This window comes from Canis lupus, chromosome 13, assembly GCF_011100685.1.
Source record: "Canis lupus familiaris isolate Mischka breed German Shepherd chromosome 13, alternate assembly UU_Cfam_GSD_1.0, whole genome shotgun sequence".
Classification (NCBI taxonomy): Eukaryota; Metazoa; Chordata; class Mammalia; order Carnivora; family Canidae; genus Canis; species Canis lupus.
Genome location: NC_049234.1, coordinates 27,538,116 through 27,558,995, shown reverse-complemented (window position 1 = coordinate 27,558,995; position 20,880 = coordinate 27,538,116). Strand labels below are relative to the sequence as shown.

Sequence of the window (20,880 nt, the reverse complement as noted above, 5' to 3'; positions counted from 1 at the left end):
ACTGCCTCCCAGTGGGACCTTCTCTTTCCCAAGCAGCGTTTCTCAAAGTTTCAGTGGTGAAATGCAGGGGAAGTGTAGAGAAACGACATTTGCATACTTGTGACTTTACCCTAGACCTCCCCCTTGCAGAAGTAAAGGGGGAATAAACAAGGTATGACCTATTTGGAGTGTCCCCAGCCCCCTTCCTCCAGCACCTCCCTTCATGACTAGGAAGGTGGTCGAAACATGCCTCCCACAGGTAAATTGATCTTTGTCTCAAGACCTTGGACACCTAAAACTGAAAGAAAAGGAACCTGATCTTTTGTTCCCCTTCATATTAAGTAGCTGTTGGGATGGGGGGAGGGAGTATTTGATTCCACTTTGGAGCTAATTCTTATACTTTTATGGAGCTCCCACTCAACAAGGGGGAGATGAAAAGACCCTGTGAGTGCATGTGCTGATGTGCAGAGGCCGGAATGTTCCAGTAGAGCTCACTGCAGAGAAAACCCAGTGGGTGCCCCTGTCCCCACCCCAATGATGCCTGTGAACAGTGTCACTGTCCTGTGAAGTCACCTGTATCTTTTTGCTGGTGGCTAACTGGGTCCTCCAAAGACCCTTCTGGGAAACCATGGCAATTTATGTCAAGGGCCATGAAGATATTTGGAACATTTGACCCAGTGAACCTATTTCTTGGAAGCTTTCCTAAAGGAGAAATTAAAAATGTGGACAACATGTTGCATAAATATCAGCTCAGGGGGCGCCTGGGGGGCTCAGTTGGGTGAGCGTCTGACTCTTAGTTTCAGCTCAGGTCACCATCTTGGGGTCCTGGGGTCAAGCCCTGCATCGGGCTCTGTGCTCAGCAGGGAGTGTGCTTGTTCCTCTCCTTCTACCCCTCCATCTGCTTATGCCTCCTCTCTCCCTTTCCGTTTATTATTATTTTTTAAGATTTACTTATTTATTTATCCATGATAGAGAGAGAGAGAGAGAGAGAAAGAGAGAGTCAGAGACACAGGAGGAGGAAGAAGCAGGCTCCATGCAGGGAGCCCGACGTGCAACTCAATTCTTGGTCTCCAGGATCATGCCCTGGGCCAAAGGAAACCTCTAAGCCACCCAGGGATCCCTCCCTTTCCCTTTAAAATAAATAAATAAATCCTAAAAAAAGAAAAAAAGGATGATCAGTTCAACTTCTCTTACAATAACATAATAAATTAGAAGTAACCTAAGTGTCTGAAACTTACTAAGTACTCAGATCAGTTATCCTATAGCCATTGAGGTGAGAGCTTAAGAGTCTGGGGGGAAACTGAGAAAACCAATTACTTTATTCCTATTTATTAGGAAAAAAGATTGGAAGGAAATACACACCAAGATGGCGTCCGAGGCTGTGCTGGGGGATATGAATATGGATAAATTTCCTTTCTCTCTTTTATGCATTTTCTGCAACGTGGTTATGATATTACTGGAAGGAAACCTTTTCTCCTCCTGTCTTCTCTGTTCCTGTCTCATCTCCTGTTTTCTACGAAACCCAGTCCTCTACTGTGTGCAGGGAAAGACAGAAAAACCAATGTTGAGATCACTTTGTAAATAGAATACAGCAGAGCAGTTAGGCCCAGACATCCCTGAGGTGAAAGTACTAACAGGCCTGATAAGAGACAGAAAGACAGCCAGCAGTTCTTGAGTGCAGTCGCCACCCTGGAGCAGACCCTCCTAGGCTCATGGGGAAGGAGCCACTGTTGCCCTTTGATAAAGGAGGTCACCTGAAGTCAGGGGGCCTGTGACTTTTCAAGACTCACCGCCCTGGCCCTCCGTCCTGGTTAACAGCTGTTGGGGTCAAGGGCATCTAGGGACACCACCGTGTCAAGTCGTATGGAAATTACTTTCAGGGCAAGGTAAGGTGAATGACAGCTGCCCACAAAGAAGAGCAAAGGGTTTTCCAGACGTTTGGGTGATGCGGTGTGTAGGTAAGTGCCAGGGCAGGAGTGAGCTGCTGCTTCAGACCCAAGGAGCCATGGCCCAGCGCCTTCTAGGTGGAAGAGGCAAGCTTCTGTGCGCATCCAGCCAGAGGGGGAGTGCCCTTGACCTGCCGCCTGCCTGTGCTCCGTGGCAGGATGCAGGGGGGCAGGGAAAGGATGCGTCAGCCTTCTGAGAAACCCAGAGGGAGCGGCCCCAGGCACCTCAGCGGGGGGCTGAGCTATAACCGTTTATGGGATTGCAAATTTCCAGACAGTCACTATGGTATTTAAAATGCTGTTCTCTCTCAAGTCCTATGTCTGTCATGCAGCCCACTTGTCATCTCTGCCTGCATTTTGGAGAGGTTCTGCTTAAAAACTCCTTAGCCATTTTTTTTAAAGGAAGGCACCGAGCATCAAAAGGTGCCTGGCGCACAGGTGCCAAGTGGATCTTTGATGAATAAGGGTATGAATTAATTTTCTGCTTTGGGTGGCAGAAATCAGAGTGTTTTCTTTTTTCTTTCTTTCTTTCTTTCTTTCTTTCTTTCTTTCTTTCTTTCTTTCTTTCTTTCTTTCTTCTTTCTGTTTTTTTTTTTTTTTTAATTTTATTTATTTGAGAGATAAAGAGAGAGCATGGGCGGGGGAAAGGAACAGGGGGAGAGGGAGAAGCAAACTCCTGGCTGAACTGGGAGCCCTACAGGAGGCTTGATCCCCGGACCCTGAGATCATGACCTGAGCCAAAGGCAGATGCTTAAGTGACTGAGCCACCCAGGTGTCCCCAGAGTGTTTTTCAAAAAAACGTTCATTTAAAACCCCAGGGTTGGGGCATCTGGGTGGCTCAATGGTTGAGCATCCACCTTCAGCCCAGGTCGTGATCCCGGGGTCCTGGGATCGAATTCCGTGTCAGGCTCCCTGCACAGAGCCTGCTTCTCCCTCTGCCTGTGTCTCCGCCTCTCTCTCTGTGTCTCATGAATAAATAAAATCTTTTTTAAAAAAGTACATAACAGCCCATGGTTCGTGATCTTTAATGTGCGTGTGTATGGGGTTCTGTGTTTAGATATGAAGGGGGACACGGTTTAGCATCTCACACAGATGTTTATTGAGGGTCCGGAACATCCCTCGCTTTCCCCATTCCCGGCACCCTCTGTCCTCCTGTCGGGCACCTGGGCTGTGCTCCCAGCACCTGGCGGAGGAAAGGGTGTGGAGATCGGGCAGGTGTGCTGCCTCGGGTGAGTGAACTTACCTGCTGGGCTGGCCCTGGGTGTCCCCAGCTGAGTCATGCCTCATCCCCGTGCTGCAGGGTCCAGGGTCCGAGACAGAAAGCCAAGGACCTGAGAGCACAGAGTGGAAAGCTGGCGACAGCAGGGGATTGTGCAGGTGCGCCGGGCACCCACAGTCCCTGGCGGGGAGATTGCGTTCAGCTCAGCAGACAGGAGATTCAGGGGAAGGTGGAGCCCTGGGGAAAGGTTGAAGCCTTGGGCCCTGCACGCTTGCACTTCCCTGTCGTCTGGGTTGGGGGGCTCCCCAGGGGGCCTCTGCTGGGCCCCAGGCCAGCTGTGCCACTGCGTCTAGCTGCCACTTGGCCCCTGCCAGCCTCTCACTCTTCACCTGTGGAGTGGCTATCAGGAAGCACTCCTTACCCAGGAGTGAGGGGGGGATATGTCTGTCACCTTCCCATGTCCTTGTGCTAATGACCATACCCTCAGGGCCTTGTCACCTTGCCCCCTTCCAGGGGGCTATGTCTGCTTTGGGGGGGGTGTAGGAGGGAGGAGCTTTCGTAGGCCTCTCCCGCTCTCCTCTCCTCTCCCCTCTTTCTTCCCTGTGCCCCCTCCTTCCTGCCCTCCTGCACGCCTTTCCCAGAGCATGGGACAGTTCCTCTGGTAGACTGAATAATTGAGAGCTAACTCTAGGAACAGACGTCTATGAATAGATGTGCTGGAAGAAGGCATTTTTGCCAAGTTTGAGCTGAGCTGAGTATTGTCAGCACTGAATTAAGATGAGCTTCCTGGCTCTCTGTTCTACTTTGACCAAACTCTAGGTCTTGAATCTTAAAGAAAAAAAGAAAGGAAGATGAGAAAGTCAGAAGGAGGCTTTTATGACAGCAGGTAAAGTCTAATCACAACACTTCCCATCTGTGCAGCGCTTTGTGTCGATGCTGTGGCCTTTGCCAGCAAACATTGCCAAGCCCTGAGACTGGGCCTTGGTCTGTTTCAGGTCCACGGGTCAGGCTCCCTGTAGCCTTGTTCCAAGAGGGTTTGCAGAATGATTGCAGCCCAGAGAGGTTGTGTGATCTAAGGCTGCACAGGTGGTCAGGACCAGAGTTGGAACTGAATTTCTTAGCCGAGCTCTTAAACTCCACTTGGCGGTCTCCTTACAGGAACATTTCAGGCTGACAGGCAATTCAGAAAGTCAAAGGCACAGAGTAAGTAAGGGAAAGAGCATTACTGAGGCCTCATCTCTCCTTTATTCTAAAAGCTGGTATTCATTATAGTCTAAAAATTGGCCTGTTCTCATGGTGCCCATATAGACTGTCCTCCTCTCTCTGTTCCCTCCTGCCACCCCCTTGTGTGTTTAAGCATCTTCCCATTTGAATGACCCTCTCTGGGTTTCCTCTAAAGCTCCTGGAAGCCACCTGAGGCTGTGTTGTGCAATGAGGGAGAAAGTCAGTGTGCAGTCCGGGGCTTCTCCTGTGGAGCTGAGCGAAGGAAGACACTGGTCCTCCATGAGTGAGGACCGTCCTTTCTATTAGATGGTCCCCAAGGTGGGTGTCCTCCAGGCCAGTTGTACTGTCTTGTTCTAGACTTTCCATTTTCTCATCCACAGGAATGGTCTTTCATTCACAAAACGCATCCAGAACCCCTGCTGTGTGCTGGGGACAGTACTATGGTTTCTGTTCTCACAGTAAATGCCAACTTGGAGCCCTGTCTTTCTTGGGTCCCTGTACCTTTGGAGTCTACAAACTGCAGGACGCTTTCAGCAGGCTGTGCTGCAGATCAACTTCATGGGAAAGCCTTCTGCTCCTCTCCCCAATCCTGTTTTGGGTCCAGTGAGCAAAACTCTGTCCTCTCTTTTCTTTTCCTTCTTCCCCTCATATGTTCAATAAGTGTGCAGTAAGCATGACCGTGTGCCAGGGTTCGGGGCAGGTGCCCCGAGACAGAGATGAGCAGGACGCAGGCCCAGCTCATAGAGTCCTGGACTGTGGGAGGGGATGGACATGAAAACAAGTCATTGTGTTAATATGCAAACCGTCAAGGTTATAAAAATTGTAAAACTTGGAAAACAATGATACGCATTTTTTCACGGGTGTAATCCTATGTGGTAAGAGTATAAAGAAATGCACAGCAGTGATAAACGCCCAATTCAGGTTAGTACTTAACCTCTGGGGAATTGAGGGGATGAATATGATTGGGGTGGGGTACCGGAGACTTTGTATGTATTATATTTTGTTCCTTAAGCTGGGTGGTGGGCACAAGAGATGGTTTGATTTAGGATTATATATGTTTTTGTATATCTTAAATACTGCACAGTAAAACTTTTTTTATTTTTTACTTTAAAGATTTTATTTGTTTGAGACAGAGTTAGAGCTAGAGAGAGCACAGGAGCAGGGGCAGAGGGAGAGGGAGAGGGAGAGGGAGAACCAGACTCTCCATTGAGCAGGGAAGCCTGACATGGGACTCAAGTCTAGGACCCTGAGATCATATGAGATCATAACCTGAGCCCAAGGCAGACGCTTAACCGACTGAGCCACCCAGGTGCCCCTTGCACAGTAAAACTTTTACTTATTTATTTTTAAATATTTTATTTATTTATTCATGAAGATAGAGAGAGAGAGAGAGAGGCAGAGACACAGGTAGAGAGAGCAACAGGCTCCATGCAGGGAGCCTGATGTGGGACTTGACCCTGGGTCTCCAGGATCACACCCTGGGGTGAAGGCGGCACTAAACCACTGAGCCACCCGGGCTGCCCTACAGTAAAACTTATAAAATAGAATTGCAAGCAAGAGGTTATTTGAAGATGCTCACCTGGGAGAGTCTCTAGCCACATTTAGAATTTTCTCCTCTCCATACATCTGGCTAAGCCCTGTGCTTGGCCATGCTTGCACACTCAGGATGTGTGAAGTGAACTCTGCCTGGGGGGGCCTGGGGAAAGCTTTTTAGAGAAGGTGACAGTTAGAGTTTTGAAGTCCAGTGCTGGGAATAGCATTTCAGACAAAGGGAACAGCGTGTGCAAAAGCAGGCAAGCCTGTGTCCAAGCAACTACAAGGTGTGAATGGGTGGATCAGCTCAGCTTTGGAGCAGTCCTGCCGTGTGTGGTGCTGGTGATCGTTTATGCTCAGAATGGCTCAGAATCCAGGTATGTCTGGAGTCGACTCAGGATAGACTCTACTCTGGGATTAAAACCAAGTCAGTTTTCAGAGAGTGCTTCAGTGTTATCAGGTTTTGTGAGGGCTGGTGTCAGTCCAAGGAGATTGGCTTCAGCTTCACATGCAGGAAACCACTGGTAAACTGAGACTCTGATAAAGGAACTGGGCCTGCTGAGTGCAGAAGCTGGTGAGAAAGATCATCTTCAGCAGAAAAGGGCCATTGTGTGCTGTTAAAGACTCACTTGGGAAAGTGCTCCAAAGAGGGGGACGAGGCAGCAGGCCAGTCTCTCTCTGCAATGGCTGGGTGGGTGGGTGGGGGGGGGATAGCATATATTTAAGATTGTTTTCTTTGAAAACATTGCAAAGCCAGCAGAACCCCAGGGAGCCAGATTAGAGCAGTGATGCGGAGTTCCATCAGGGCTTAATCAAAGACATGGACTGTTTTCTGGGCCTCATTCACCCCCTCCTCGTTGTCTTTAATTGTGGAAACTTGTTCTTTAGGGTTTCCTTAAGGCGGGCTCTGGGCAGCACCCCTCATTTGCCCACTTTGATCCCTGGGAAGTCACCCACTTCCAGGGGGATCCTCGGGGCTCCAGGCTCTTCTCCATCTTGGCCACCTGCTTTTGAATTCAGGCCAGACTCTCGTCCATACTTCAGAAGAGAGGTGCTCCTCCACAGCCCAGCTTCCTCCCTGGACTGAGGAAGGACATGGTTTGTGGGCAGGTGTCAGTTAGGTGTCTGGTGCAGTGACCACATGAGAATAATGCCTTGGGAAGTGAGGTGACAGTGAATGTTCTGGAAGGAGGCAGCCTCCGCTTCTGACACTTCATGAGGAACACAGGTTTCTCTACCGAAGGCTGTCCTCAGCTGACCTGCAAATCCACGAATTTTCAAATGCAGTCTTGACAAGCTGTGTGACAACCTAGTGGCAGGAGCGGGGAGGGAAAGCCACATTCGCTGCATGGTCCAGGGGAACTTAGCACGAATCTCTCACCGGGGACCAATTAATTCTGCAGGAAGTTATGGTTTGCATTTTCCCTGGAAACGCAGGCACTGCACACATCCATGGGCTTTGGCCCTCAAAGCATCCTCCCTGCCAGGCTTGTTTAATCACAGCCATGGTTGAAAACTCACAGCATCTTCCCCTGATTTTATTAGCTCGTCTTTACCCACATTTCATCTGCTTTCTCTTAAACACTTCTTTTGGGTGTGTGTTTATAGATCCTGAGTAAACACAGATCCTTGACTTTAATTAGGAAGCCAGCAGCGGCCAGAAGAAGAGCCTTGTTCTATCCATGTGTTTTGCACTGCGGATGTGGACAGGAGAATAGAGGGAGGCCGGGGTACCCTGATGGTTGTAGAGTGACCTGCGGGTGAAGAGCCACATGGTCTCTCCCCTGCTACAGCAGATCACTCGCCCCCGTTCAGCTCCAGTTAATTCTTGACATTATCTGCTAGGATCACTTGACATTCCCTGCAGTTCATTCACTCCTTCACTCATTCACCAGGGGGACACCACTTTGCAACACACGGTTTCATGCATTCACGACTTTCGAGGGCAGCCAGTGATTTTGGCCTGCATTTGCTCTGCTTCTCTGCCCCTGGGATAGAGCCTAGCGTGGGTGCTCAGTAAATATTTGTTTAATGAATAAATGAGTGCCTGACATTCCATCGTTGGGCATCCTTTTTTTTTTTTTCCTTTTAATCACGGGCCCTGTCTCCTTGTATCTTAAAAAATGCCCAGAGGGAAGGTGAGGGTGTAAAATCCTCACCATAAATTGATCACAAGAGGGTGGATGGGATTCTGTGGTTTCCTGGGGAGAGGAAGAGCCCAGAAGTGGGCTGGGGTGTCAAGTGGGTGTGGAATTTAGTATGAAGATTGTGGGATTAGAGGCCAGCATCCATGCTGTCAGGGACAAACTTCCTGATCTAGAAACAAAGTGGGGAGGTTGATGCCAGATTCTTAACTCACGCTCCCAGGTGTTCATTCTACCCCCATAGTGTGCCACAGTAGAGTAGGCCCTGGGGATACAGTGATGTGTGAGGCCCAAGAGCCCCTTTTTTTCCTCTAGGCCGGGGACTTTTGATTGACAGCCAGTGATGATACAGGGAGGCTGTGAGCCCATGATGGGGTGAGGCATGTTGGACTCAGCCTCGGAGACCAAGGAGGGCTTCCCAGAGGAAGAGGCATCCAAAAGGGCAGGGGCTGTGTTTTATTACTCTTCACATTCCTAGCTCCAAGCAGAGGTCTTCCCATAGAAACAGGTGCTCAGTGAAGGCTGAATGAGGGAATGTGCAAAAGGGTTTAATACACCGGAAAATAGTGCAAGTGGCAGGTGTTGGTATCCTCATGTGTGGAGGGTAGAACAGGGGCACCTGAGACTAACTTTATCTACCTGTTTTCTAAGGACCGACTGTTGGCAAGAGCTAGGGCGTGCCCTGGGGTGTGTCCACCCAGGAAGCCCAAGGCTTGACATTTTTAACCAGCTCAGTAGCCTGCAGCCCTTCTAATAGGATCCAGATTTAGACATGCAGCCCTGGTCCTCTGGACCGTGGTCCTAGGGCTGGTGGCTGACTGAGGGGGTAGCTCCTTTGTGTGTGTGTGTGTGTGTGTGTGTGTGTGTGTGTGTGTCGACATGGAGTGATGCCTGGAACATGCTAAAAAAGGCCTACAGCTTATATTCATTCAGATCACCTCTAACTCTCCACTACAGCTGCCATCGCATCCCCAAAGCCGAAGTCACTTTGTTTCTGGCCTCTCCTCTAGTTGACTGGACTTCTGAAGTCCAGGATGGCACAGATGCCTCTTTGAAACCCACGTACCCGGCGTAGGACCTGACCCATCTGGGCCTTGGGACAGTTTGCAGAATGAATGAATGCATGAAGGAACAAATGAATGAATGAATTTCAGATCATGGAAATGAAGTTGTCCAGAATGTATCTGCAGCTCCGTGTGTTCATGCGGTGGAGGGAGAGGGCTGTTTCTGGAAAATGACCTTTTGCTACTGCTTTAGATGTTTTGCAATAGCAGATACTTGAAATTCTGCTTGACACTTGCTCTCTGTGGTGAGAGATGAAGAAACACTTCCTTTGTTCACACTTGGCTCTGGTGCTATGTAGACACAGGCAGGGGCCTCTCCCTCACTGCTGCCACCCTGGGAGTTCCTGAGTCCCCTCTGTGGGACCAGTTATGGAGAGAAAGGGCTCATGGATCTACAGTTACGTAATTTCCACAGTTTGCTGCGTTGGTGTGTCTCGTGGACACTTGCTGTATTTTGGGGTGCTCAGCATCCTGCCTGCCTTCCCGTTAGGGGAAACCTCCACCATGTAGGTCTTGGAAGGGGGCAAAGCTCTCAGTATGAAGGCTGAGGTAGACCAGATATTCTTTCTTCTTGCCTCCCCTCAGCTACAGGACATTGGTCCTGGCCAAGCCCCACGGTGAAGCAGGGCCAGTGAGCGGTTCCTCAGAACTGGGAGTCCAGTTGAGATTGGCGAGCATCTTAAGCAGATGTCCTGTGGCGTGGCCTTGGTCACATTTCCCCTCTGTCCAGTCTCCCTTGGTCCTTTATCCCAAGCTAGCTCTCCAGCCTGCCTGTTGCTTCCGGGGCTTTTCATTATTTTCTCATCAAATTCCTATTCTCCATAAAATAGTCATCAGCGACTTCTGTTGTCTCTAATCAATAACCCCCACCGAGCTGCATGGCTGAGGCCGCAGTGAGGGACGCCTCTGTCACGTGGACCTTGGAAATGTGGTGAGATGGGCGAGCTTGCATCGGATGCTCTCCTGTCTCTTCCCTTTCTGTGCTGTGGACACCAGCCAGCCCATGCACATCCTTTGAAGACTCGGTCTCTTGCAGCTCAGGGCAGTAGACATCAGCCACCTACTGTGTGTCATGTCATGCTGCGCTGATAAGCACAGGGATGCAGCAATAAAGAATCTGTGATCCTGGACAGTGAGGGGCTTGCAGGCCAGAGGTGGAGACGGGAACACAGTGGGCTATATGTGCTCAGCCAGGTGGGAGAATAGAGCCAGGCAAAGGTGCCGTGTTTGCACGGGGGACCCACAGAAAAGGGGTGGCGATGCCTGAGCCGAGGTGGGGGGAGGATGTAGGGAGTTAGCTAGACCATCTGGATAGCTGGGAGGAATTTTGCAAAAAAAAAGGCTCAGCATCACCAAACCAGGGAGGTGACAGGTCTTGCAATGGGGGGGAGGGGAGGCAGGGGGTGGTGGGTGGTCAGTCTGGAAGGGAAAGCAGAAGGCTGAATGCGGGTGACCTGTGGGCCAGGGGTCAGCAGACATTTTCTGTAAAGAACCAGATGGTAAATTTGCAGGCAGTGTGGGCTGCGTGATCACAGCTGGAATACCCTGCCATGGGAGCACCTGGGCAGTCGTAGACAATCCATAAGTGACTGCATATGGCTATATTCTCATCAGACTTTATTGACAAAAGCAGATGGCTTGCCTCGGTTGGCCCATGAGCTGGAGTGTGCTGACCTCTATTACACACCACGCTAAGGAGTGTGTACTTCACGTTGAGATTATGGAGAGTAGATCTGGTTGCTGATAACAGTAAACTCAAGTCAGTGAGGATAGGAACTTAGTGAGCATGTGGAACTGAAATATCCAGGTACACAGGCTTTAGGGGGCATTTGCTCTGGGCCCTGGCTCATTCCTCTGTTCTCTCAGCCCTGCCCTCCTTCGTGGTGCTGACATAGCTTCAGCAGTTCCAGCCTTCACATCTGCTTCTCTTCTCCAATTCTTAGGTTATGTGTGCAGCCTGGAGCCAAACCCCATGGGCAGGAGAATGCTCTGTGCTGCTAGGTTAAGGGTCCAGCCAAGGGCCGCCTCTAAGGAGGACATGGTCAACCCTGCCCAAGCCACATGGCTGCTGCCCAGTGGGCCAGGGCGGATGAATACTCATGAAAGTCTTGTAAGCAGAAGAGGGAAGCAACCAGACACGATTTCTAGAAAAATCTCTGGGGATATTGTGGAAAAGAGCCAGGCTAGAGGCAGGGACACTGGGAGGAGGAGCCTGGGAGCCAGCAGCAAGGCAGTGATGCTGGACAGTGAAGGAAGGGAATGGATTTGAAAACCAGGGATGAGGGGATCCCTGGGTGGCTCAGTGATTTAGCGCCTGCCTTCGGCCCAGGGTGTGGTCCTGGAGTCCGGGATCAAGTCCCGCGTCGGGCTCCCTGCGTGGAGCCTGCTTCTCTGTGAGCCTGTGTCTCTGCCTCTCTCTCTCTCTCTCTCTCTCTGTGTGTGTGTGTGTGTGTGTGTGTCTCATGAATAAATGAATAAAATCTTAAAAAAAAAGAAAAAGAAAAAGAAAACCAGGGATGAAACAGATAGAACTTGTGTCTAATGTGTGAAGTCAGTGATGGGGAGGGAGTGAGAAAGACCAAGTTATTAAGACACATCAGTCTCTAGCTTGGCAACCAGGAGGACTAGATGAGGAGCCCAGGGGTAAGGGAAGATGTGGAGTCGGTGGTGGACAAGATGAACTAGCAGGTGTGACTTTACCCTAGGTCACCCCTCCTGCCTTCACCTCCATGCCCCACCCACAGTAGGTCCCATCTTTGATTTTTAGAGTTTAGGGACAGCCAGGAAAAGCTGTGCTACCAGAGGGGAAAGCTGGTTCTTCTCCCTTCCCCTTTATATCTCTTTGCTGTGACTGCCAGGGCGCTCAGAGCCAAATTTGTGCTTAATCACCAGCAGCCATTAAGGTCCCTTGTTTCAGTCTATTTGCTCTGTTCCCACTGTCATTTTCTCTTCCTGTTTATTCTCTTCATCTGTCCTTTCTCGTGTTGCAAGTTATCCCAAATCTCTTTTGGAAGGATGCAGGGTTATAAATAAATAAATGATAAAAGCGGAAATAAAGGACACTGTGTCAATTCAGGGGCTGAATTTCTCCCCCCTTTCATAAATACTGGTCTGAGGCCGATTTGTCTCATCTGTGCCCTGATGGCCGATCTTAGACTTTAGAGAGTTTAGGTTCCTGGAGGAAGGGGCCTGTGTCTCCTTCACCTCAGTGTCTCCAGCATTCATCACAGTGCCTGGTACATGCTAGGTGCTCACTAAATGTCTGGAAAAACGAAGTGAATCAATCATGGCAGAGTCACATGTTAGCTTTCTGAGTGTTGTTCAAGGGTGGCCAGTGGGGTTCTTCTCACTCTTTGACAACTTGGCATTCCCCCGGAGGGACATCCCCCCCACCCCCTAAATCATTCTTCTGTTCTTCAGTTGCTCCTACTGAAAACGTACATCAGACCCTTTGCTGAAAACCCTCAATGGCTTTCTATTGTCACCGAAAAACTAAACAGAACCCAAGGTCTTGAGGCTCCGGGCCCTGCTTCCCGAGTTCCCTGTGGCCCCCTGCTCTTCCTCGCCTGCGGTCATCCCCCAGCTTCTTTCGTTCCCCGGAGAACTGGCCTCTTTCCAGCCTTGGCTCATGCTGTTCCCTCTGCTTGCTGTGTCACTGAGTCTTTGCAGGACAGGTGCCTCCTTCCTCAGTTTCACCTTCTTGTATCAGATCTTCCCTTTTATCCCAAGACCCTGTACCTTCCCTTCAGAGCTCTCCTCTCGTTTGTATGTGGTGTGTGGTGCTGGGGTGCCTATTAGGTCTCCCCACTGCCCCCCTCCAAAAGGTAGAGACTACTTCTATTTGTTTGTTCACCTTGGCTTCCCAGAGTCTTGCCCCACACCCGGAACTTGGTAAGTACTTGCTCAGTAAATGCTCATTGAATGAACCTAGGCTGGCCATTCATCCATTCAACCAGTATTTATTGAGCACCTACTAAGTGCCAGGCAGGCACTGTGCTAAATAAAATTTAGGGATACAGTGGAGAACTGAAGAGACATAATGTCTATCCTCCTAGAGTTTTCATTTTGGCTCCTTAGCTTGCTCTGCCTTTGAACCATGTCTTGTTCTTTACCTCTTCCTCCATTTGTATATATGTATATGTACACACGTATGAACATACATAGGCGTATATGTGTATGTGAAACCATTTACTGAACATCTATGTTCTTTTTTTTTGAGCATCTATGTTCTATGTATAAAACGTGCTTTTGTACATATAAACTTGTCTGTATATACAAAACATGCACCTGTACGTACATACATGTATATGAAAACAAGTGTTTTTTGAATACCCATCATACACTACAAATAACATGTATTCATATATAAAACACGCATCTACAGTATGTCCATTTGTATGGTTGCAGGTGTTTACTGAATACCCTCTGTGCCTGCTTGTGCCAGGAATTAGGGGAGTGGACTCTAGTAGAAGAGGTGGGGAGGAAGGCCCCCCATAGCAGAAGGCCCCTATCTGCTGGAACGCCCTAACCCTGATAGGGACAAGGTGGTAGGGGTGTTGAGGGGTGACCCTGGGCAGGCCTACCTTGAGGTGTGAGCAGGGAAGGGCATGAGGCCTGCAGGTCCTGGAGCAGAGCAGAGTTGGGTCCAGTCTTTCCCACTCCCACAATGAGTATGGTATGGCGTGGTGGCTCCGTACATACTGACTCAGGTGCTTGCCGGAATCTGAGATCGTCTGGGGACTGACTCAATTTGGGTTCTTTTAAAATAATCAATGAAATGGAAATTTCGGAACACCCGGAGACTTAGATTCATGCAGACATCTCTTTTTCCTTAGACTTGATCGTGGTGTGCGGGCAGGGTGTGTGTGTGTGTGTGTGTGTGTGTGTGTGTGTGTGTGTGCGCGCATGCAGGAGGCACTCCTCCCCTGCCCCCTCAACCCCTCCTTCATCTAGATCTTGACCATTTGTCCAGGTCTTCTTGTCAGGATCCCATATTCTCTTGCCCTATTCCCTCCTGTGTTTTGAAGACAAAATAAGGGCACTTAATGCTGCTCATGGTGCCCGGGGACAGGGCTCCCAGGGGCTTCTTCAGTGGCACAGGTTCTAGACACGTCACCTGCATGAGCCCTACTTGCTGGCCATGTCCTACACTGGCAATTTTTTTTTTTTTATAACAGCTTTACTGAGGCATATGGCAGAGAGAATAATGGCCTCGCAATCATATCCACACCCTAATCTCCAGAGCCTGTGGATATATTACCTTATCTGGCGATAGGTGACGCAGACGTGACACAGTTAAAGATCATGAGCTGGGAAAATCACCCTGCATTATCCAGTGGGCCTCATAAGAGGGAAGGTTGGGGTCAGAGAACAAGGTGAATGATGGAAACAGGGTCAGAATTGGAGATATGAGGATGCCACACTGTTGGCTTTGAAGATGGGGGTGGGGCACAGGCCAAGGGACACGACAGCCACCAGAGACCAGAGAACACGTTCGCCCCCAGAGGCTCTGGAGGATTTGTGGGCCTGCTGACACCTTGATTTAAACCCAGGGAAGCCTGTTCTGGATTCTAGACCTCCAGAAATCTTTTTTTTTTTTTTTAAGATTTCATTTATTTATTCCTGAGAGATAGAGAGAGGCAGAGACACAGGCAGAGGGAGAAGCAGACTCTGTGCAGAGAGCCCGACGTGGGGCTTGATCCCTGGACCCCAGGGATCACAACCTGAGCCAAAGGCAGCCACTCAACCACTGAGCCACCCACGTGTCCCCTTGACTTCCAGAATTCTAAGATAATAAATTTGTGTTGTTCTAAGCTGCTACATTTGTGGTCATTGTAACAGGAAACTAATTCAAGGTGTATTTTATGTATCGTGAATCTACCCATTTCACATGTATAGTTAGTGGTTTAAGACACTTTACCCACTGGTGCAAGCATAACTGTAATACAGTTTCAGGATATTTTCATCACCCAATAAGATCCTTCCTGTCCATTTACAGTTACTCCCTGTGCTCAGCCCCAGGTAACCACCAATCTACCTTTTGTCTCTCTAAATTCATCTATAAACTTGCCTTTGGGGTATTTCTTATAAGTGAAATAATATGACATGTGGTTTCTGTGTCTGGCTTTTGTAACTGAGTGTAATGTTGTTGAGGTTCATCTGGGCTGTCGAGTGCATGAGTACTTTGTTCCTTTTTATTGTGGGATAATAATCCGTTGTGCAGATACAGCGCGTGGTCTCTCTGCTCCACGTGGATTCGTTTCTCTGTTCCATGGCGGATAGACGTTTGGGTTGTTTGTGGGTTTGGGACTCTTGGGTAATGATCCTCTAAGCATTCGTGTGTGAGTCTTTGTATTGACATAGGTTTTCATTATTTCCTGGGCAGATACATTGGGGTGGGATTTGGTGGGTTGTGTGGAGTTTTATGTTGAGCTTTTTTTTGGAGGAACTGCCAAATTGTTTTCCAAAGCGGCTACACCATTTTTAATTCCCACCAGCAATTTTTGAGGGCCCCCTCTTCCTGGCTTTTTTTTTTTTTTAAGATTTTTAAAAAATTTATTCATAAGAGACACAGAGAGAGAGAGGCAGAGACACATGCAGAAGGAGAAGCAGGCTCCATGCACAGAGCCCGATGTGGGACTTGATCCCAGGACCACAGAATCATGCCCTGAGTCAAAGGCAGATGCTCAACCGCTGAGCCACCCAGGTGCCCCTCTACCTGGCTTTCAATTCTCAAAGGATGGTAGGTAGCAAAAGGGGCTAAGTGTGTGTGTGCGCGTGTACATGCACATATGTGTGTTCATAGGCCCACACCCGCAGAACATTTTCAAGGGACTGTCTCCACTACTTGTAATTGGCTGTAGCAGGAAGTAAAGAAGAGAAGAAAAACTGTTCTCTTTTCTGGGCTTTGAAGAGATAAGTTCCAGCAGCTTCCCTGCATCTCTTTTCGCCCCTGCCCTCAGTATACGCCCTACAGCTCAATAAATAAATAGTCCGTTGGGGTTCTCCATCTGTGATCCTTGATCCTTCCTACATTCTCTTATCACCAGGTTTGTTTTGAGCATTTGCCAAAATCTGGGGCTTCGGCATTGGGTGAGACCTGATATTGGTCCTTTTACTATAATCAGTAGAGCCAGAAAGTTCACGCCATGAGTGGAAGGTTTAAGTCACCAAGCTTCTCTTCTTTACCCCAAGCAGGTCAGCTACAGCATTAGCACACCGCTACCCCCAGTTCCAGCTTCTGCTTATAAGTTCTGCTTTTTCTCTTGTCTGAGCAAGTCTAGACTCTACTGGGGGGAGGGGGGGCAGGGTTGGGGGCTGGGGGGCAGACCAGAGGTTCAGCCTATAGATAGATTGTTTAGAAGGGGTGTGGTGGTGAGAGGCCCTGGCCCTGCCATGGGGGGCATGATGAGGAGTGAGATCCAGACATAAGGCATGATACTCAGTCTGGGTGCGGTGGGTCGGGAGCCCCCTCTTTGTTCCTCAGTGGCAACAATAAACAGAGCACAAGCTTAATTTTGGCCACAGATCAATAAAGGAATCTTACACATATTACATAGTCTATTGCTACATGTGGGAAAGGGTCAGAGAGACTTTGGTGACTGGCTTTACATTCCATTGGATCCTACGAGGAAAAAAAGTGAGTAATTTTACGGTGACCATTAGAGGTTTTCAGTTTGAGGAGAAACTCTGCCTGGGGCTTCTAGACCTATGCCTAGATGACCCGGCTGTAGAGCTGGATGTTGGAGCTGACCCCGAGCCCAGGGTGGTCGGCCCACAGGCAGGAAACCAGCCACCTTAAGCTCTGACCCTGAGCCCAAGGGGTGTGGATGGAATGGTGTCAGCAGGCCTGAGCAGCCAAGGGGTTGATGGGTGGCAGGAGGGGAAAGACTCAGAAAATCTCGGATGATGACCTGGGTCAGCAGATTGGGTATTGTAATATCCCAGTTTCACTGGGGATATTGTTGCCATTTTTGAAAATGAAGAAACAGGCTCAGAGAAGCTAAGTGACTGGTCCAAGGCCACACAGTGAGCAAAAGGAACAGCCAGAAATTCACCTTCCAGGCTGTTGCTGAAATCACTGTGACCTTGCAAGGTTCTTCTTCTTTAGAGGTCAATGAGCCATACACGACACCACCCTGAGCCGCGAATGAACGTCCTCATGACAGCTTGCTGGGTCTGGGAGAGATTAGGCATTTTCACAAAGAGCCACCACCACTCGGTCCCCACATTAGAAAGTGGAGACTTTGGCCCCTTGCACAACTAGCTGCTGTCACTGTCTGTGTTACCAGTGTTGGGGGGTTGTGCGTGGAGAGGCTGAGAAACCCGCTGAATCCAAGGAAGGCTGGAAGTCTCCAGTCGCTGTGCCGGGAAACACAGAGACCCCCAACTTCCAGAGGAGATCTAGTGCAAAAGAGCAGAAAATACATGTGGCTTAGATAATTTTCAGTGGGCATGTACTAATTAGTGTCGTAATAAAATAAAACGGAGGTAAAGTTATCTATAATGTTGGTTGGGTTGGGGAGGGGGGAAGCAGAGAGCCCGGTGTTGGCCCTGGCTTCTCTGCCCCCTGACTGTGTGACCCCGGGCTATCTTGTCACTTCTCCGATTTCCAGCTTCCACTTCTGTAAAATGGGAACGTTGCACCAGAAGATCTCTAAAATCTATTTTGACGTCAACTCGGCACATGGGAGTTAGAAACGCTGTAAGTTGATGTTCAGTGTCAAGAGGAGTTTTAGCCAGAGATTCTTTTCCCCCCTGGTGGCTTTGGATGAAATTTACCGAGCTGGCCAGTGGTTTCAGCGGAAACAAACAAACCCCTTTAATTTACATGACAAAGGCTTATTTATCTCAGAGCATCTTGGTCTTAGGTGGGTGTTAGAGAGCTTGGGGGAGGGCCTGGATAACCATCAAAGGGTAGAGGCTGTGTTTTGGAGGTTCCTTGAACCCTTCCTCCCTCCCGATGGGGAGTGGGGGCTTTGAGCTCAGTGGAGGGGCTGTAGGTTACATGAAGGAGGAGCATGAAGGGTCAGCCTGGTCCTCAGAGAGCTTCCGGTGTCACTGGGACTGTGACAACACCTACCATCTGGAACACTCGCTATCAGGCGGAGTGTGCAAACGCCCGTGGATGAACAGGGGGCTCCTGTGGGGGAGAGCACAGATCCCCACGGCCAGGTGGTGAAGCCAGGTGGTGGAAGCCATGTGAGAGGAATCTGCATCATAATCTGTAGCCACCGCAGAGCCTGTGAAGGATTTGCACATTAGAAAAGGCAGTGTGGGAGGTGGGGGGGGGGCACAGGGGGGAGAATCTGGGGGTCTGGGGTCCACAGTGAAGAGGGGGTTGCTCTGTACGCACCGTGCAGAGGGCCTCACACTGTGCAGAGGGCCTCGGGCAGGAGCCAGCCTCCTGGTGCCATCGACAAGCCACTGAGTCAGGCCTGAAGTGGCACCCGGGCCGGGAAGCGGGGCCTGGCAGCAACCAACCAGCAGCTTCTCGTAAACCCATTGAGGATTGTGTCTGTCGGTGACTGGGTTGCAAGTGACAGAAACCAAACTCAAGATAGCTCAGGTTTAAAAAAGATAATTTCTTGTGTCAAGTGGCTAAACAGGCATGGCTAATCCAGGGGCCGGGCTTTGTCTCTGTTCCTTGGTCCTGCTTTCCTTCCTCCTCCTCTTAGGCTGTCTTGCCTTTCCAGATGGCAAGAGCCTGCCAGCAGCGTGGGCCCAGGCTTATGTCTTCCCATGTTAACCACCCCGTGCAGGAAACAAGGCATCCTTTTGCGTGTCTGCAGCCCGACCACTAGAGAAGGCTCTTACCAGCCAGCGAGGGTCACATGCCCATTCTTGAACCTCAAGAGGACTCTAATGACCATTTAGTCACATGCCCGTTCTGCAGCCAGCCATGGGTTCTAGGAGGTTCTGTGCTTTGATTACCTTCCCTGAGGTAACATACTGGCCCCTGGATTGTGTGGAGGGGAAGATTGGGGATGCCTTGTTGGAAAATTGGGTGCCATTACGAGAAGGGGCATGGAGGCTGGGCAGGCAAAGACGTCAGCTGTGCATTGCCAGGAGCTCAGCCTCGACTTTGCTTTTGCCTGCTTAGGAAGGCTTCTGTTGAAGTGATGACCCGAACTTGGATGGAGTGAGTGGCCTAGAGGGAGAGGGGTACGGTGCGTCCATAGCCTGGCCTTAGTACCACTGCCACGTGAACCAGTCTCCTCTGTTCCCTCTCCTTCCCTCCAGCAATCTAGTATTACGGCCCTGTCCCTCTTCTGATCACCTCCAAATTTTGTGTGCATGCTTCACGTGCTTCACCTGTGCCCGGGGATGTAGGTCAGAATGCTTAACCCACCAGAGTAATTTCTGGAAGCCTCTACACCACCTGATGTTTTTTTTTTTTTTTTAAGATTTTATTTATTCATTCATGAGAGATAGAGAGAGAGAGGCAGAGACACAGGAGGGAGAAGCAGGCTCCATGCACCGGGAGCCCGATGTGGGACTCGATCCCAGGTCTCCAGGATCAGGCCCTGGGCCAAAGGCAGGCGCTAAACCGCTGAGCCACCCGGGCTGCCCTATACCTCCTGATGTTCATCCTTTCCTTGCTGGGTCTTGGGGTGGGTGGGTGGGTCTGGGAGCGCTGGGGGCAGAGGGTCACTGAAGGTGAGGACTCTGGACAGCAACCACTTCCCATCCTCCTCAAGTATTTCATATTTTCACAACTGATACCCACATGCTGGTGTGAAGCAGCTGCACACTTGCTGCTGGTGTGAGAGCTTTCTGGGGTGGCGGGTGGCTGGTGGCTGGAGTAGAATGTTCCTCACTTCTATCCCTCCCCCAACTCTTGCTCACACTCAACACCCTCAGATGATTCTCCGTGGGCCTTTCTCAGAGTGAATGTGCCATTGATTTTTGTGGAGGTCGATTGAAAAGAGCAGGGGTGATTGTTCTGGAAATGGTGGTTTTCCCCTGCTCACCCCGGGCTCTTGGCTGGCGTGTGTGGTTGTTCAAGACCGACTCCCCTTTCCTCTGAGGTTCTACTTGGCCACCGTGCCCACGCTACTCTCTTTGCACCTTTTTTTCTTTCTTTCCTGCAAGCAGTTCAGGTTTATAGGCCTTGGAGAGTGTGCAAATATTTTATTTTAATTAAGGAAGTCTGGAATGAGGAATAGAAAAAAGCTACTTCTTGCTTATTTCTGGGGGCTCCGGCAGGGTGGGGTGGGGATGGCTCTGGTGTCAACAGCCACCTCAGCGGTCATCTGGTCCTCCAGGGTGGTCCAGGCACCCGAGAGGATGGGTCAGGAGGGGGGGACAGCGGGGGGGGGGGTCCGCTGGCCCAGGGTGGCCCGTGGGAAGAGAAAGGGGAAATAAGGCAGGAGGGTACACACTTGGGAAGCTCTTCTGGGCCAGCATCTGGAGCACAGAGCAGGTGATGAGAGGTGTAGGACCTGCCATCTGAACAATCCCTGCCACCTGTTGGTGCATCCTGCTGGCTGGTCGCGGTGCCCATCTGGTCCCTTTGCTTGATTTCAGCTAATAATCCTCACCACCAGATTCAGTGGTAAATATTACTATTCCCGTTTTATAGCTGAGGAAGCTGAGCCTAGAGAGGTTAAGAACCATGTCCAGGATCACCCAGCTACTAAGTGGCAGCACAGGTGAGTCAGAGTCCGGAGTTGTGCCCAAAATGCCCCCCTTTGGTGGTGCTCAAAGGGAGCTCTTAAGAGAACCCCCAGACTCTTGGAGGATAGGTGGGGTCCCTAGAATACTAAAGT

At 50.0% G+C, this 20,880-nt stretch overlaps 1 protein-coding gene across 3 annotated transcripts in view; it reads left to right on the top strand.

Annotated features, from left to right (window-relative positions):
* Positions 1–20,880, top strand: part of CYRIB (CYFIP related Rac1 interactor B) — a 147,707-nt gene that overhangs the window by 11,952 nt on the left and 114,875 nt on the right. The gene's annotated exons all lie outside the window — the stretch shown is intronic.